This window comes from Cupressus sempervirens, chromosome 7 (genome assembly GCF_028749045.1).
Source record: "Cupressus sempervirens isolate cs-2001-9-10 chromosome 7, ASM2874904v1, whole genome shotgun sequence".
Lineage (NCBI taxonomy): Eukaryota > Viridiplantae > Streptophyta > Pinopsida > Cupressales > Cupressaceae > Cupressus > Cupressus sempervirens.
The window spans coordinates 145,021,468-145,041,465 of NC_143124.1; positions in this window are offsets into that span (position 1 = coordinate 145,021,468).

Sequence of the window (19,998 nt, forward strand, 5' to 3'; positions counted from 1 at the left end):
CTTTTGTACTAGGTTATGAGTTCCTACAAATTTTAGTTTTGATTTGTGATCTAACAATGATAATATGTCTTATATTATGTGAGGGACACATATTTCATATTTTGGACAATAAATTTATAACTATATTTCATGATACTCTCAAAAGAACCTAGCATGACGTGTTTCATATGATTTTTTTTTTCATGAAGTCTTGTCATATTCTTGATGCTTCTTGGATGCAAGGTGTCATATAGATTTTACACCCTCTTTTTTATTAGTATTAGTCACTTAGTTTATTTATTTGAATCATACATCAATTGGTTATATTACTTTTATCTTTTCTTGAAATTTGAAGTGATTAAAGGATAGCTTGAAAAAAATTCGATGTTCCCTATAACCACCTAGTCACTAAATTCTTTCATGATCTAACTAGTGTGACTTTTGATTCACTTATATTTATATTGATTAAATTATTCACTTCTTAGACTTTTAATTGAAAATTAGAAACCTTGACTTTGAGATTTATTTTGGTCTTGAGGTGCCTAGGGTGTGCTCTCATGTTGTTATTCCCATGATGTGAAGTGATGTTCACTATTATGTTCAATGTGGAATATCGATAGGATGTATAAGGGAGTAGATTGAGAAAAGTGTATCATTATTCTTCTTACATTAAAATATTCAATATTTAATGTATGATATTTGGGAAGCTTACCTTCCAGTGATGGTTTCAAATGTAGGCAAACAAGGAAGGGGAGTAGTACTTTATATTTCACTCTACCTACTAGTATAGATATAGATATGGTACTAAAATGATTTGATCAAATGTATGTGAATATATTTCTTTGAGATACTTTCTCATGTCCTATATCCCTACCACATCTACATTTAGATCTACTTAGATATAAGGGTATGTGTAGGATTATGGTGTTCCAAAAAGTGGCAATATGAAAAATATGTAGTTTTGAATTGCCTCAAAGCATTTCAAAATCTATTTCAACTTTTTGTCCCACCCATCCTAATACTAAATGAAAATAATTAATACCTTTATAAGGCCTACTATATCTTTCAATACTAATCTTATATGGTCAACTTGAAAAATATCCTGAAAATGTGTTTTTAGCCTATTCTTGTGTGTTTTTTTTACTTCAAACATCTAGCTGACGACTTTGTTTTTCTTCAAAAATTAATGAAATAAAAAGGGTTTCTTAAGAATGTTCTTAGCATTCCATAAATGTAAGTTTTGTCAAATTATGAGTTCCAAGGATAACTTTAAGGAACCACCCTTTCAAAAAACATATAAAATTTTAGTGAATCAAACATTAGTTCATGGGGAAAAAATTAATTTCTATTGGCAAATGTTTACTTTTTAGTAGGAAAAAAATTAATTTTATTGGAATTTTTTTTTCAATCATATGAAATTTCTATAATATCCTGGTGAATCTTTCATTATTGATAAAAATTATAGACAAAAGTACACATACCTAATTTAGCCCACTTTTATTATAACAGGTTCCCTCCAAATTATTGGATGGTGGCTTAGGGGTAGTACCCTACTATTTATAACCATTGGATGATCCTAAATCAATGGCCTAAATCCTATTTTGGGCCAAACTTTTAAAAAAATACCAAGTTTTAAAGAAAGTCCCAAAAATAAAGACACTTGTCCCCAATCAATCTATTTCAGGCCAAAGTGAGAAAGGATAAAAAGTTTCACAGAAAGTATCTTGAGTAGAGACACATGTCAATTCTATAAATTTTTACCAAATATTAGTGAATATGACCATTGATTAAGATAATCCTTTGAAATTGTAGGAAAAAATATTTAATGTATTGCAGCAAAAAAATAGATTACATTGGCAAAGTCATCACTAAAATACAAATACTTATGTATTATTATTGGTGATTGGCCTAAGCATGGGACCCAATTTTTGTAAAGTGCAAGTGACATGGCTACTCCAAAAGGTTAAAAAAATTATCCAAATCTAGGGTCCCTGATGAGTGAGATTAGCCAATTGGTGAATATTAGCTACTAAATTTATCCTTGACAAATTTAGTAAGTAATTATTACATATACTATAATGGAGTTACATATAAAGTGTTGATAAAAACACTACTTGAAAAATAACTATAACTTTCAAATGGTAAAACATTTTTGAAATCCAAAAGATGCATCACATTCTATGCTTCTTCTACTATAAGGAAAAAATAATAATTTTGTAGTGTTTTAAATTAGTTAAGGTGGTCAGACACAAGAGTTTTCTTATTCCAAAAGTAATAAAGTAGAAAATTAATAAATTTTTTTTTTAAGAATAAAATAACCCAAAAATATGTGTCACATCTAGGCATGAGTTTACTTCTTATAACTAGAATATTATTGAAAAATATTATCATTTGATTTTGATTAAGGTGGTCAAACATACATCTACTTCTTATTTTTGTCTTGAAACTTTTGTACTATTGCACTAAAATTCAAAATTTTGACTAGTCAATTTTTATTTTTTTCATCTAAGGCCTACTAGTTTAGAAACTAAATTCAATTTCCTAGAGATTTTTTTTTTTCAACTTTTTGATATAAAGTTTATAACAAGAAGAAAATTGCACATCAAGTTAACATAACCCTGATTTTTTAATTTTTTATTGTCACTAAAGAGCATAGTTTGGTTGACCATGATCTTGCACATACCATGATGTGGAAAGTAGCATGTTTCACATATGCACTAGATATTGTAATGTCCCAATGTTTAGCAAGTTACTATAGTTGGAATGATTATTTTTTCATGGTAACCCTCCTGAGCAGATAGTGGGATTTGAGGCTGTCACTTGTGGGGTTATAGGCTTGTGATTCTCTTAGTTTTTATTTTAAGTTTCTATTTTTGGCTTTAAGAATCTTGAAGAGATTGTCTATTTATATTAAGCCACCTTTTTTGATAAAGGGTGCTCCCCTTAATACCATAAACCATAACAAAAAATAAAGAAACAACAAAAAATAAGAGAATAAAATATGGACTTCTTATTTGTGCCACAAATGCAGAATTACAAAATTTACAAGTACAATATGTTAACCCACATGGGTGCCTTTATTAGAATAATTTACAAGAGAAGCTATCAACTATCACCTAGAGTTGTTCTAAACAATATTTAGGCCTTTTTAAATAGGCAATTTTATATTGCCCGAGAAGGTTCTAGACATTAAAACTTAATAATCAGGGCCGATGGACCCTAACAATACATATAGAGTCCGCCAAATACATCTTTCATAATTATTTTAGATATTTCAGGTAGCCCAACTTTGAAAGGACATAACTCACAAACTATTACTCTGATTAGCTATTATAGCCACCTTTTAGAAATGCCAACTCTTGATCTACATGATCAAAATGATGTAAGCACCCTTCCATTGAGTTTTTGGACCTTATCTAGGCACTCTAGGTCCTCTAATGGTGAGCTTAAAGATTTTTCTACAAGTATTTTCACCAAAAATTTGTAATAACTTCATTGATACTTAAGTTGTGGAAATGAGATTTTTATGGTAGGCTTATAACTCTAAAATGAACCTTAATGTAAAAAAAGGAAACATTCTAAGCTTGTATGACATGTTGGAGTTGATGAAATCCAACTCTAAAGACCCCCAAGATCACTTGCATGTGAAAACCTATCAAAGGGAAGCCAAGGAAGGAAGAACATGGAGCAAAGGAAAAATCCTAAACAAACATGAGAGACAACAAGATATGCAAATACAAGAAATTATATATTTACAATATGCTAAAAGTCTTGATATTGTTGATACAATGAGGGAGAGACCACTTATAAAGGCCTTAAGGAATCTCCTAGAACAAGCTAGAAGATGCTAGGAGATAAGTGTGACAACTAAGCATACATCCACATAAGGTGGAAAGTCCTCGAACAAAGTTAGAGGATAAGTATGACTTAGGAGAGAAAAAACTCTCGTATTGTCAACAACTTATAACAAACTCCTAAACTACAACTAATAAATGAAATGCATTTACCTAAGTAAGCTTAAGTAAATAGAATAATTAATTAATAATTATTTATTTACTCTAACACCCCCCCTTAAGTGGGAAAAACCCTCCCCCAACAAGAGGGAACCTTGTGAAGAACTAAAGAAGCCTCCAACTAGGGAAATGTCCCCTAAAATAGGAACAAAGAGTGATCATGTAGAGCATCACTGAAGCAAGAAGAAGATGCAAAATTTGCCATCAGAAAGAAACTGCAAACTGCCGATCTGAAGTACCTCCATGGAAGAAGAAGCCATGAATTGAGCATGTCTATATGGTAGATGATCCATCTCACCGAAATGCATAGGTAGTTAGCCACTACAATCGCCTTGTATATAGGATCAACCACTGAATACATAGTTCACACTATCAAACCATCGAATCACAGATGCATTAGAAAAACAACATAAACCCCCCCTTAATGTAGACAGGGTGAGATGATAGGAAATTGAAAAGGTGGGTCAAAGTCTCCTATAGATGAACCAAGAATGATGAGAGAGGAAGAGGTACAGACACCTATAAAGACACGGTCAAACTAACTTTGCATGGGGTTAATGTCATGAAAGGGACACTCACTTGACAAAGGAAGATGATATAAATATGGCAACTACTATCCCCCCGTGGTGCTTTATGAAAATAGTGTAGGTACAACTAACTCAAAAATAATGTTCATGACCCCCAAAATGCAAAAATTGCACTTTATCTTAGTGTGATACATAAAAGTGCTTCAAAATGATAGCTACAATGATCAAAATAGGAAAAAAGCTGACACAAAATATAGTATAGCCCAAAACAAAAGAAATCATGCTAGGAAAATGATCCTCATGCCTAAAACACTCAAGATATCAACCATATAGAAAAAATGCCAAAAATATGATAGAAAGAGCATTGGCCAAAATCTAAGTAAAATGATCACATTTCTGAAAAGGTGATAGAACCAGCTTTTCAAAAATATAAAGTTTTCAAAAAATTGACATGGGATGCAAAAGAAAAGCTTGCTAGAGTAAAAAAATAAACTTTGAACTTCAACTAAAAAAAGGGGCAATAAAAATGCATCAAAACCTAAAAAAACCTAAACCAATGTCTCCATCTCAGAGCTAGCTTTTCGACAGTTCTTTTGGATCGGAAAAATACCTCTGTATGCTCAAGTTATGGCCAAAAAGCTGCAAGTAGGTCCAAAAATGACCTTGAAGGAGATGTGCAAGCAAGGTATGCTGATGCAAGATGATGTCATGATGATGTCAGAAAAACATTGGCATAAATTTGATGGCCTATGACCTGTTGGCAAAAAAGAAGAAGCCACATGGCACACCACATCACAGGTCCATGTGGTACCCACGTAGCAAAGAAGATGATGTGGAAAAGTGCCACGTGGCAGACCTACCACATGTCACATGCTATGTGGCTATAGAAAACATGTGTCAATTGCATGTAGTATCCACAGATTAGCTGACTGGGTGCACGAATCAAACACAGACTGCTAAACTATCTCCACGTGTCAGAAGCCGACTATACTCGAGTGAAGGTTCAAAGGAAAAACCAAGGTTGAGCGGTAGAAAGGAGAAGAGCTACCAGTGGAACTAAGCATGAGGGGGGTAGGGAGGCTAAAATAGAGTGAGGGGTGATGGCCTGATCGAGCGGTAATGGCCGTAGAGTGATAGTTGCATAGCAGCTGCCCTGAGGCTGCAGTATCGACGGTAGTGCACCTGGGTGGCACACGAGTAGGGCTATGGTGGTGTGGTGGTGGCCCTATGTATATTGAAATAAAATTGTAATAAATGGCCCAAAAATCATCTATATGGCCTCTCCAAAAAAAAAAATTTGCCTCTTGGATCCCTGTCTCCAAAAACAAATTTTATATGAATCTTGACTGCAAACGGCCTTTCGGATCTAATGGCAGTTTCTGTTTGGGCTCAAAGTGCTCCAAAAAATTGCTTTCCCCCTGATTTGCAAAAAAATGCACAAACAAAATAGGGTTTGTGTCTCTAAATCATGGCTTCAAAAATCTTTCAACAAAGTAGCAATAGGAAGGCTTCGATACCATGTTTGAGTTGATGAAATCAACCTCCAAAGATGCCCAAGATCACCTACATGTGAAAACTTATCAAAGGGAAGCCAAGGAAGGAAGAGCGTGGAGCAAGGGAAAAACCCTATAAGGATATGAGAGACAACAAGATATGCAAACACAAGAAATTATGTATTTACAATATGCTAAAAGTCTTGATATTGTTGATACAATGAGGGAGAGACTACTTATAAAGGCCTCAAGGAATCTCCTAGAACAAGCTAGAAGATGCTAGGAGATAAGTGTGACAACTAAGCATACATCCACATGAGGTGGAAAGTCCTCGAACAGAGTGAGAGGATAAGTATGACTTAGGAGAGAACAAACTCTCGTATTTTCAACAACTTATAACAAACTCCTAGACTACAACTAATAAATGAAATTCATTTACCTAAGTAAGCTTAAGTAAATAGAATAAATAAATAATTATTAATTATTTACTCTAACATGAAAAACTTACTAAAAATAGCAACTTACCATAAATAATAACCACCTTGTCTACTAGTCCTTATTAAAACAAAAAAGTGTAAGAATTTAGCTTAGGGCAAGATTCACTCAAGATCATAGAACACAAACACAAGCACAACTGTAGACCAAAAATGGATATGATCAATTAATTAGAGTATTCCCTCATACATTGCTTTGTATTGTATGTACAAACAAACTAGGAGTGCCTATATATAAAGGCCTCTTAGGAAGCACCTAGAATGTCTCTAGAAAGAATGAGGAGATAAGATAAGCATCATGACAACTAAGCACATGCCTTATCTATCATTCTAGATGAGTGGATAAGAATGACAAGGTTATAGACACCATGTACTTAATTAGTGTGCTAACTCCTATGTTTTAGACACCATGTGCATAAAAGAGGTGCAAACTCTTGTGTTGTCAACATGACAACTCACAAGAGTACACATACTCCTAGGTGAATAATAAATAATAAAAATATACAATAACCTAAGTAAACTTAAGTAAGTGTAAATAGTAAATACTTATTTACACCAACACCCCTCCTTAAGTGCAACTTAGGAGAATGCCCTTAAGCTTATGAATACTAGGATGAAATGCATGATGGGTCTCAGCTACTAGGCCATGTTAGGTACCCATGTACATAATGCAATGCAATCTCTCATAAAGTGGGGAAAGAGGGAAAACCTCATGGGAAAAACTCTTCCCCAAAAAAAGAGATGAAAAGGGATGCATGGATGGATGAAGTAATCAAGGCCCCCCCATTACAACATACGTCCAATATATACAAGTGAGAAATGAGAAGAAAAAAACCTCATAAGAGGAAAAATTTCCCCCCATAAGAAGGAAGAGGAAGAGAGACAAGGTAGTCTCCCCCCCCCCCAAAGGAAGAATGTTTGTCAATGAAAGCTGCTCCAAGGTAGAAGCTGATCCAAGAGTGCATAATGATGTTCCTCCCCTTTTGAAGAAACAAAGGCAAAGGTATAATCATGAAGATGTATTGTGGCACTAAAACCTACTCAAGTGTCTGTAGAACCTATTCCAAAACTATCTCCTCCACTGACAAAGAGACCTCCTCCAATTTTTGTACATAAGTATCCACAATCACACTAACTTGTGAAGATTGATGATGTAGAGAATGGACATGAGGCTCAGAGTAAGCCATTACAACAACTATAGAAGGATCATCTTCATCAAAGAGAAAATGAAAATCATCAAGGTTGTCTCCCAAGTCTGCAGTGTGTGACTCCATGAATGAACTTGCAATGTTTTCCAAGAAGTTGTCAACTGAAGCTGGTGCTGGAAGATAACATATACCCTATTGTGTTGGACCTTTCACTATGACAATGTATGCATGTGGACTGAACTATGTCATAACCTCTCGCTACAACTATCGATAGAACCCTATGTGTTTGAATCTATTGAAGCACTATCGCTGGTGTCACTATTAGTTTCCACAGTATAAGAAGTGTAGAGAAAAGTAGAGGATAATTTGGGTGAACTTTTCTCAAAGTGTACATCCTTCTCCACAAAGATCTTGTGTGTCTCTGGATCCATAAGCCTGTATGCCTTCATTCTATCTTCATATCTAATAAAAGTACAAGGCCTAGGTGTTAGTGCCTTGTAACCTCTAGAAGATAGGTTTTCCCATGCTGGACAAATGAAGACTCTAAAATGACTCACAACTAGTTTTTTGTTGCACCACGCCTCAAAAGGAGTCTTCCCATCTAAGGCATTATGAGGAGACCTGTTACGTATGTGAGTGGTAGTACTAATAGCTTTGAATTCTAATGTAGGATCAAGAGACTTGGCCTTTATCATGCAACTTGCCATGGATTTGAGAGTCCTAATCCTCAGTGCTACAACATCTATCTTATGCAAACTAAATGTTGATGGATTTTGAATATCAATGCCCTCAAGTCAGCAAAAGTCTCTAAGTCCTCTATCCACATATCTATTCTCATTGTCCACTTGTAGAACCTTGATGGCTTTCCCTAATTTGTGTTCAACATGAGTCTTAAAGGCTTGAAGCTTATGGACCACTTCACTCTTGTGATGAAGGAAGTAGACCCATGTGAATTGTGAAAAGTCATCAACAAAAGTAAGGATGTAGCAGCCTTAGCTAACTAATGTCACTGTAAAGGGTCCTACTCAAACCATGTGAACCAACTTGAGAACAACTAGTGCTTGTGAAGACTTACCTTTATCATACTTCTTGTCAAGATGCATATCCATTGAACATGATGAACATTCACTCTTAGAAAAGTTGATGTTAGATAGACCTTTGACCTTGTGTTTGAAGCAAACTTGTTGAAGGTAGCGGAAGGTAAGATGACCAAACCACTCATGCCATAATGTAAAGTGTGAAGTAGAGTGAGTCAACAAGGCTTAAGAAGGAGACTTAGGCACAAAGTGGGAGAAGGAATAAAGCCTCTTGTCATGATTGAGTTTCCCCACAATAGCCAATGAATCATTACTAAGATTGCGGACCATCACTGAATCTGGAAGGAACTCAACTTTGTGACCATCTCCAACTTGAGTGATTTGGTAAACTAAGAGGAGATTGGAGCTAAGGTTTGGAATGTAGAGAACATCTTTGAATTCCTCATTTTCCCTTTCCACATGTCCTTTCCCTTCAACTTCCATTTTAATATCATCTCCCATGAAGATGTGTGGTACCTATGACTCCTTCAATGAAGAAAAATCTCCCTTTGAAGAACCCATATCATAGGAGGCACCTCATTCAAGTATCCATTCCATAGAAGAACTTGAGTTGGCCTTTGAAGTGGGTGGAGTAGAATCCTTGGAAATATCTAGCACTTGAATCTTGTTATTGTTGAGCAAATTTTCTAGCTCATCGATTCTTTTAATCTTGTAATGATGCTCATCATGATTTGTCCTTTTGCAATATGCACAAAAAAGTTTGTCTTTCTTCTCACTATTTCCCTTCTTGTTGAAAGAAGAACCGCCTTGCTGTGAGGAGGATTTTAGTGTCTTAGACTATGATTTTTTCTTTCACTACTTCTTCTTGTTGCTAGAACTTTTCCCTCCTTAACTTGATTGGTGCTCATCACTAACCATCAAGGCTTTGGTCTTTGATGTCATCAAGTGAGTTTGTTCAACAATCAACATCTCTACAAAAGCATCAAAAGTAGGCTTCTGGTAAGCACTTCCCATGGTCAACCTATGAGTGTTGGAACTTGAAACAAACAAAGCATACTCTGAAGGTAGCCTCTTCAGGATGTGATGAATCAACTTTTCATCCTTCATGGGATTTCTACAGTCTTTAAGTAGTGCCCTATACTCATTTTCTTTGGTGATGTAATCCTAAATTGTGTCAAAGTTATTTAGATATAGAAGAAGTAGATCATCCTCAATCTAAAATCCCTTTTCCTCATCCACCTTACCATACAATGCTACAAGTTTGTCATGTAGACACCTAAAATCTTTTAGAAAATAAAGAATTTTTATTTTCTAGAAAAGTCCCTGATGACATCATCATTAATTAATTAATTAATTAGTTAATTAATTAATTTATTTTTATGCCATTAAAACCCTTTGTCTTAATTAAAAATATTTAATTAAGGAATCCCTCTCAAAAATGTTTAAATCTTATTTATACATTATTTTCCTTATTTATTAATTATTTAATTAATAAATTGACCAAAAATCTCAAAATAAATATTTAATTTATTTTTTGCCCAAAACTTGGTCAATTTCCTTAAGATCACTAACCTCTTCCAAAATCTTCTAATCCTTCTTTAATATCGATTAAAGGCTAATCCCATTATTTTCTACCCCTAATCCCAACTCAAAATATTTAACTAAGATTAAATATTAATTCTCATATTTATTAAAAATGTTTTAATAAATATCTCCTTAAACCAAACCTATGAGATAAATAAACTTTATTTATCCTAACCCTAAGCCTATCTCTAAACCCCCTTTTTAGCCTAATCCACCCCATCCACCCATACTAACCAAGCTTAGCTACTAACTCACCCACCCTCATTAAATGCCATCCACTTGCATATCTCTAACATCCCTAATCTAAATCCTAAAACCATCTCTAATCCCCCCCTAATCTTGTCACATTCCTTAAGAAAGCTTAAGACTTTCCTAAACCAATCAAAGTCAACAATCTCAACTCCCTCCAAAACATCCCAAGCACTAAACCTTCAATGCTCTTACAAGGTCATAAAGAATCTTACAAACCTATTCATTGCTCTTACAAGCCATTTATGAGGTTCTTTATGAAGATATTATCCCTTGAGCCTCATTTGTTGACTCATCATTGCCCTTTTCTCCATACTCTCACCCTGTGACATGTGTCACTCTCTGATTGGCTGTAAGGAAGCACAATCTATGTGCTCTCCTCTCATGCAATCTGAGCCCTCCATGAGCTTTTCTCCATCCTTGCATCTTAGCCCTCAAGCCCTCAATCCCTTAGCCTATAAATTGGATCCCTTCCCAAGCCATATCATCACAATCCTTGAGCTAAAGTTATAATGTTGGTTTGAGAAGCCAAAATCCATACTTTTTGCATACATCCACACCCAAATTCCAAGAATTCATTGAAGTTAGCTTGAGTATCTTGAGCACACATCCCAAATCCTATCAAATAGACTCATCCCAAAAACAAGAAAGGTCTCATTGAGAGAACCTCTTAATGGTTCATATTCTCAATTGAGGGCTTTTCTGAGTCTCTCATATATGTTATATTGATCTTATTAGTTAATACTTTGTTTCTTTAAATAGATTAGTGTTTCTTGCTAACATATTAGTGTATACATTTTGGCACACCCAGTGGGACCCCCACTATGGGTCATTTCAATCCTTGTTTTGTTGTTGTAAACTAACCATCTAACATTTGTTGTTGTTTGAATGGGTTGTAGGGTGTTTTGCTTGTTTTTGCAGGTTGAAGGATGCACTTGGGAGAAAGATATATCCTTTAAAACCTGAAAATAATAAAAAAAATCAATTTTTTTTGGAAAAACTCATGCATTTCAGTTCTGTTCTCTTAGTGTCATCTCTGTAGTTCAACGTCTCCGCAAATTGGCATCTGCACCTGGTGAACTGTCATTTGTGCCTGGTAAACTATCATCTCCACAACCTCAACTTTCATCTACAAAGTTTGGTGTCTGTGCCTAGTGAATTGTCGTCTGCGCCTGGTAAACTGTCGTCTCTGCAACCTCAACCATCATATCCAAAGTTTGGCGTCTCTACCTGGTCTACTATTGGCTGCGCTGCCACCAAACTATCATCTCCACAACCTAAACTATCATCTCCACCACTGCCAACCTAAACTGTCGTCTCCGCCGCTGCCAACCTAAATTTTTGTCTTCACAGTTCAGCATCTCCACCTATTTTTTGGTTGTTTGCACTGCCAAACTTAACTATCATCTTTGCCTCTTTCTCTATCATCTCTGCAGATTGGCATCTTCGCAATTCAACATCTTCGTAGTTTGGCATCTCCACCTAATAAACTATCATCTCTGCCCATTATTATTGCATTTCTATTTTAGCATCTCTATTCCTGATGAACTTTTGGTGGTTCCATAGAGTAGAGATTTTTCTAAGCATTTTTATGCCTAGGAAAAGGAACAAAAAAGGTTGATTTTACTTTCCCCATAGTTAAGCTTCAAATTTTGAGATTTTTGGGTGACTAATCAAATTGGCTTTTGTAGCTTTGCAGGTTGGAGCATCTATGAAACCACTAACCATGTTCCTTGCAGGTTCTCCTTACATGGTTTAATGCATGTTGCTAAAATAAACTTGAATATTTAAACACTTGCCTTTGAATGTATCTCACTTAAATTAATCTTGAATGCCATGGATTAAAATCAATCTTTCTTGGAATGCATGGTTAAAACAAACAAACTCAATCTTGAATGCAAATGATCAATTAACTATTGCAATATCTCACACTTCAATTTTGAGCATAAAAAGAATCCACATTTTAAAAATTTCCTAAGTTACAAAAATAAATTAAAGATGCTTTGAGTGAGTTGGTAGTTGGACTCACCCTCTTTAATCACCCATCAATTTAACCATTGGTTGCAATCTCAGTGCCATCTATGGGGATGGGTCTACCTAAGAGGGTGTTAAGTGCTCCATTCAAATCAAACTCCATTCACTTGGGTTTTTAGTGGTTTTTCTAAGTTAGAAAATCTCTTGAATGAGTATTAGTCTCGCTAACACTTCATTTGGGCATAAAAAATTGAACAAATCTTAACGTGAAGGACCTCTGGGCATGCGCTTGACAATCGAGTTTCACACATCTTTGTTTTGGGCTTAAAATAAAATCACAACAACTCTTGAATGTCTTAAAAGAAATTAATCAATACTTGACATGGAGGGCCTCTGGGCATGTGGGTTTACTTTCTTGTTGACCCTAACTCTTCTTCTTGTTCACATTCTCTGATCGATTTTGCTTTGTTGGCGCATTTCAAAGTTGAAATTGAACATTTGCATCCTAAACATGTGTGTTTGCAAGGTCTAGATCAGAAAACTTAAGTGTCAGTTGGAAAAGAATTTTCTCTTTTAGCCCAAGATCATCCAATTCTTCTCTCCCCTTGTCATCTTTCGAGGCCATCTTGGGTGCATAAGATTAGGATCCAAAATCTGGTTTAAGTTTTAGGAGGCCTACTTGTGGATTTCATCACCCCTTGGATGACTTCTGTAGACACCTAAAAATCCTTTAGAAAATAAAGTATTTTTATTTTTTGAAAAAATCTCTGATGACATCATCATTTATTAATTAATTAATTTTTATGCCATTAAATCCCTTTATCTTAATTAAAAATATTTAATTAAGGAATTCCTCCCAAAAATGTTTAAATCTTATTTAAACATTATTTCCTTATTTATTAATTATTTAATTAATAAATTGAGCAAAAATCATAAAATAAATAAAAAATTTATTTTTTGCCCAAAACTTGGCCAATTTCTTTAAGACCACTAACCTCTTCCAAAATCTTCTAATCCCTCTTTAATTTTGATTAAAGGCTAATCCCATCATTTCCTACCCCTAATCCCAACTCAAAATATTTAATTAAGATTAAATATTAATCCTCATGTTTATTAAAAAAGTTTTAATAAATATCTCCTCAACCCAAACCCTTGAAATAAATAAAACTTTATTTATTTCCTAAAAATCTAATTTATCCTCATCCTAAGAAGTTCTAGACTCTTCTAGAAAGTCTTCATCCTCATCCTAGGAAATTCTAGACTATTCTAGAAAGTCTTTATCCTCATCCAAAGTCTAGACTCTTCTAGAAGATGTCTTTAAACCTAATCCTAATCCCCTCCTAACCTTGTCACATTCCCTAAACATGGGTTAAGAATTACTAACCCAAGCCAAAGTTAACAAATATCTCCTCCTTCACCCACCCTCATTAAATGCCATCCACTTGCCTATCCCTAAGCTAATCCTAAACCATCCTAATCCATCCTCTAATCATTTGCACAAGCCTAAACAAGCTTAAAACCTTCCTAATCAAGTCCAAGTCAAAATTTCTCTCATCAACCTCAAAATATCTCAATCATAAAACTTTATGAAGTCCACTAGGTCATAAATGACTCTTACAAGCCCTTTTATTGCTCTTACAAGTCATTATGAGGGTCTTTATGAAGATTTTATCCCTTGAGCCTCCTTTTTTGACTCATCCTTCCCCTTTCCTCCATCCTCTCACCATGTGACATGTGTCACTCCTTGATTGGCTATAAGGAAGCACAATCCATGTGTTCTCCTCTCATGCAATCTGAACCCTCCATAAGCTTTTTCCCATCCTTGCATCTTAGCCCTCAATCCCTCAAGCCTCTTGCCTATAAATTGGATCCTTCCCCTTTGCAAAATAACACAATCCATGAAGTAAAGTTATAATGATATTTTGAGAGCCAAATCCATACTAAATCCATCTATCCACACCAAAAATCCACAATCATCCATTGAAGCCTTTGGAAGCATATTGAGCATACATCCTATCCATTTAGACAAAGCCACTCAACAAGAGAGCTTCTTATTGAGAGAGCCCATTAATGGCTCATATTCTCTATTGAGAGCTCATCTTAGTCTATCTTGAAGTTTATGAATTTTGTTTAGTTTGTAGAAGCTTTTATTTAAATTTGGTTTCTATTAGCATACTAACATTGCTCATATACATTTTGGCACGCCTGGTGGGACCCCGCATGGGTCATCCTCATTAGCTTTTTTAGTCAAGTTTTGTATGTCATTTTCTGATTTTGGCTAATTTTGCTTGTTTTTGTGATTGGTAGGATTGTATAAATTGATTTTGTAGGTCCACATGAGCATGAAGAAGACAAAGGAACTCATAGTCTATCTCATAGTATTTGCAGATTTTTCAAGCTTATAGGTGGACAAAGCACTTGGAATTCTTCTTCCTCTTCTTGTCTATATTCTTCTTATTCCATCTACTTCTTCTTCTTCTTCTTGTGGGAGATCTTGGCCATTTTTTTTTAAGGAAGCAAAATCATACACACTTCTTTTTAGTGCTTAAAATGGACCCCCAAATCATACTTAAATCCATTAAAAAATTAAAAATTTGCAAAAAAGAAAAAATCTTTTAACAAGTGAAACTAAACCAATCTAATCATTTGCATCCTTGCAACATCAAGGTTTTAGATGCATTCATGCAAAGTTAGGAACACTTCATTTTTGGGAATTTAAAAAGAACTTCAAGTTTCCATTTCAAAAGGTTCAAAATCAACACTAAGTGCACACTAAAATCTAAATCAAACTCAAAGCATCAATCAAGGATAAAATGAACCTCATTTGCAAATATGTGAAAGTTCTTTTAAAAATCTCATAAAAACTAAGAGTCTTAAATGGTTGCCAAAATTGTCCTAAAAAGCTTTGTTATTTGTTCCAAACAAATGTCTTGTTGCAAAATCTTGAATGTTTCTTAGGTTTTTCATGCATCAAAACAATCTAGGAATATCATTTTTGGGCTTAAAACATGCAAACTAGAACACAAAATCTTGAATGAAAAAAAAAGTCCAAAGAGTCATTTTCACTTTTGAGCCCAAAAACAATCTTGAATGATCTAAGGTTAAAACAAAGCACTTCAAAGTTCTTAAAACAACACACAAAATCTCAATCTTGAATGCTCAAAGGAAAAAAACTTGAATGTTTAATCACTTGTCTTTGAATGCATGTTGCTAAAATCACTCTTGAGTGCCATGGATTAAAATCAAAGTTTGTTTTTTCTATGAATGCATGATTAAAACAACAAATCCAATCTTGAATGCCATAGATCAAATAATCATCTTTTGGAGCATAAAAAGAATCTACATTTTTGTAATCTTTTAAGTTATAAAAACAAATAAAAATGCTTTGAGTGAGTTTGTTGTTGGACTCACCCTCTTTAATCACCCATCAATTTAACCATTGGTTACAATCTCAGTGCCATCTATGGGGATGGGTCCACCTAAGAGGGTGTTAAGTGCTCCACACAAATCAAACTCCACTCACTTGGGTTTTTAGTGGTTTTTCTAAGTTAGAAAATTTCTTGAATGCGCATTAATCTCGCTCACACTTCATTTGGGCATAAAAATTGGACAAATCTTGATGTGGAGGGCCTCTGGGTGCGCGCTTGAAATTGAATCTCACACACCTTTGTTTTGGGCTTAAAATAAACTCACACTCAATCTTGAATGCCTTAAAGAAAAAATCAATTGATACTTGACGTGGAGGGCCTCCGGGCACACGGGTTTACCTTCTTGTTGACCCTAACTCTTCTTCTTGTTCGCATTCTTCGATCAATTTTATTTTTGTTGACGCTTCAAAGTTGGAATAAACATTGTATCTTAAACATGAGTGCTTGCAAAGTCTAGATCAGAAAACTTAAGCATCAGTTGGTAAAAGAACAAGTGTTTTTTTTAGCCCAAGATCATCCAAGTATTCTCTCCCCTTGTCGTCTTTCAAGGCTATCTTGGGTGAATAAGATTAGGATCCAAAATCTTGTCTTAGCTTTTTAGGAGGCCTGCTTGGGAATTTCATCACCCCTTGGGACGACCTCAACTCCAATGTTCTGGCAGAGTATAAAGATCAGGAGGTGAATCCAAAGACACCTCTCTTGGGATCAAAATTTTGTCACTCGAGCTAAGCCTCAAGGAACTTTATACCCTTGAGAAGTGAAAGAGGAGAAGTGGGTTACCGCTCCTCTCGGCTGTGTGACATCTTTTTGGTTTCATCTATGAATTTGGGCCTCACGTACCTTGCGTATATCGAGGACTCCCTAGCTAAACCAAATTTCATCCTTGTAGAAAGCTTCCTAGGATGTTGGTGTGTTTGGCGTGCTTACTCCAAAATTTTGTTTGCTTGTTTGTTCATAGCTTTTGAATGAATGTTTGCCAACTTTGGTCAAAATCCTAGAAAAGAAAAAATCTCCCAGCTCAAGGCATACTTAGCGTAGTCACTGCCTTATCAGAAAATCATCCAAGCTCCCCCGCTGCAACCGAATCTATCTAGTTCTTTGCCTTAGAACAATCCCAAATCCAAAGTCCATCCAAATCATCCCCCCAGCCAGCTAGCAACCCAATCCAAAATCACACCCAAGCCTTTAGAGAGTTGTGGTCATTCTGCTAGAATTTTCTATCCAATCAATCCGACCAATCCACCAACCTCACTAAGGTTATCCCTTTGACAGAGCTTTGTCTAGGGTAATCTAGCTTTTTCACTTGTTATCCCTCATCACCTTGAGCTAAAGGTTGGGATCCACAAGTGGTCAATCTCATGTCATGCCCATAGGATCATTAGTCTATCCTTAAGTTGACACAATCTCCACCAATCCAGCACATAGGAAAGAAAAACTCTCACTTTTTGATAGCATGCCCTTGAAGTCTTCCATCCATAAGAAAGCCAAAAATCTCTAGCCAATCCCCCTCAGGTCTGTCATACAGCTTTGACTCTCCCTAGGAAATCTTTCATCAGCCAATCCAAAATTTGTGCTTAACCCAAATCTAACCATGAGCTTCCGTGTTCATCCATACGCAAGACCCCATCCCCATCAAACTTATCATCAAAGCATGAAGTACCAATCCTATCATGATGTGTTTGGTCGCATTGTCCTTGCTCCCGCCACCTCCTATTCCAATGATGATGAAAATCTTGTTGACTATGACGGGTATATTGAAAGCCTTAGAAACATTCCCCCAAGCATCCCCCAGAATCCAACAGTTATTCCAAACTATCTAGTCATGCCATCTGATATTTCAGCTTCCCCTCCATCACCCCATCAACCAAGCTTCCAATATTCCACCCCCATCACACTAGCTACTCCTGTCAATCCACCTCCACCTTCGACACACAAGTCTCCAAGGAATCTCTTGGAGAAAATACAAGAAAAGTTGCCTCCAACAGTCGATAAGCCATGTCATCTAATCCAACCATGTGAAGTAGTCAGTGATGAAGCTTCCCCATCTATAATATCACCTCTATCTCCCATAGCTATCATCCCCATACCATCCATCAAATTGCTTAAAATCCTTCCACTTCCCGCAAGCATCAAAATCCCACCACCTATCAAATCCCTCCAAATTCTATCCACATCGCCTCCAAGCATTTCCCAAATCTCTCGTAATGACCCTTATGCATCCATCTTCTACTCACCCATCTCCACTACTGAATCCCCCATCTATCCATCCATTGCCTTTGAAGAATCCATCCCTTCACCTCCTATCGCACCATCCACTCCAAACCAATCCTATCAAGATCCTGCCCAAAAGCATGTTGACATCCCCCAAAGCATAAATGAAGATATCATCGTACCATGTCTTCCATCCATAGTGCAGTCACCATCTCCTCCATCTCCAAAACCTCAAGCCATATCTCCTCCACTACAAGATATCTTGTCATCCCACCAGCTACATCAAGATCCTATCCTTCCATCTCCCCCACTCCATGCTTCCATCTTACCACCTATCCAAGCTATTCCACCATCTATAATCTACCCTCTTGGTTCACTTCCATTCATCCACGGTGGCCCACTCTCAGCAGAAGAATTAAGAATAGTATCTCCCCATTGGTATACACCTAATAAATCACTTCTACCATTTTCTACAAGCAAAAAGTTTCCTCAGCTTGTTCAAATGCTCAATCGATGGCATTATCAAGGTCAAGGTTTAGGACCACAAGAGCAAGGAATCAGAGAGCCTATTATTGCACAAAAAAATCTAGGATTTCATGGTCTTGGATATGTATCGAAAGGCTCACCATCTAAAGGTGTTGATACACCACACCCCCAAACCAAGCCTATCTCCAAGCCGACCATGCCAGCCTCCCATCACTCCTTCAAGAAATCTTATGTCATCCCCCCTCCACCATCTTTGCAACCCAAAACAACCTACCATATCCCCCCTTCATCCGCTAAATCCATTTTGGGTCCCTATGTCCCAAAATCTACCATCCTCCATCCTCCTATCAGCCATCATAAAAATCCTATTCCATCCATTCCTATGCAAGATCAACAAAGGAACATATCAGGGCACATCATCCATCATCATCCCCCTACATGCTCTTTCATATCCTCTCCATCTCACAAAGCTTCTCCTAACCATCTTCCCAAAGCTTACCATAGCAATGCAAATGCCAACTTCAAAATGCATAAAGTTAAAAATTCACATCCTAGGCAATCATATGTCTATTCTAAAAGACATACTCCAAAAAGGCAAAATCCAATCAAAGAATGCAAAACAATGCAACAACCTATGAAAAGAAAATCCAAAACCATGTGGATCCCCAAGAAAAAAGTTGAAGCCCAATGCATAATGGCATCCACCATTGCTAATCCCCCATCTAGTGACTCATGTCCCCCATCTCCTAACTCCATCTTGGGTGCCTATATCCCCAAGCACGCTTCCAAAAATCCTCCATCACGCCCACATCTACCATCTATCCCCCATATGCTCTTTTCACACCCGTCCCAACATGTGCCAATGTTGCTCTTGCAAGCATCCCCATCTCATGCTCCTTTCCAACCTTTTCATCCCTCCATCTCTTACCATCAATCCCATCTAATCCAATCTATTGCATAAATCACACATCCGATGTACCAACAACTAGCAACAAAATTGAACATTCCAACAGCTAGTGAAAAATCTCAAAAAAGCCAAAATAGCTGAAGAAAGCCAAAATCATTCCAACTAAGTCCAAAGTCAAAAACTCAAAAAAAAGTAAAGAAAAATAAAGCGTCCACTGGTGAAAACTTGGAAATTCAAGCGCCTTGGACAAGTACCATGATGAAAACTTGGTAAACAAGCGTCATGCGTAATCCTGCCATCCCTAGCTTAGCCTATCACCCTCATGCTTTTGGTCATCTCTTGACATCCAACTCCATCTTCCAATCTATCCACCTATCCTCCACCCTCCATCTTCCATCTCACACCGTCCACTAGTCTCTTGCAGCTTCAGCCAACCATCCCAGCTATCATCCATCTCCCTAGCGCCTT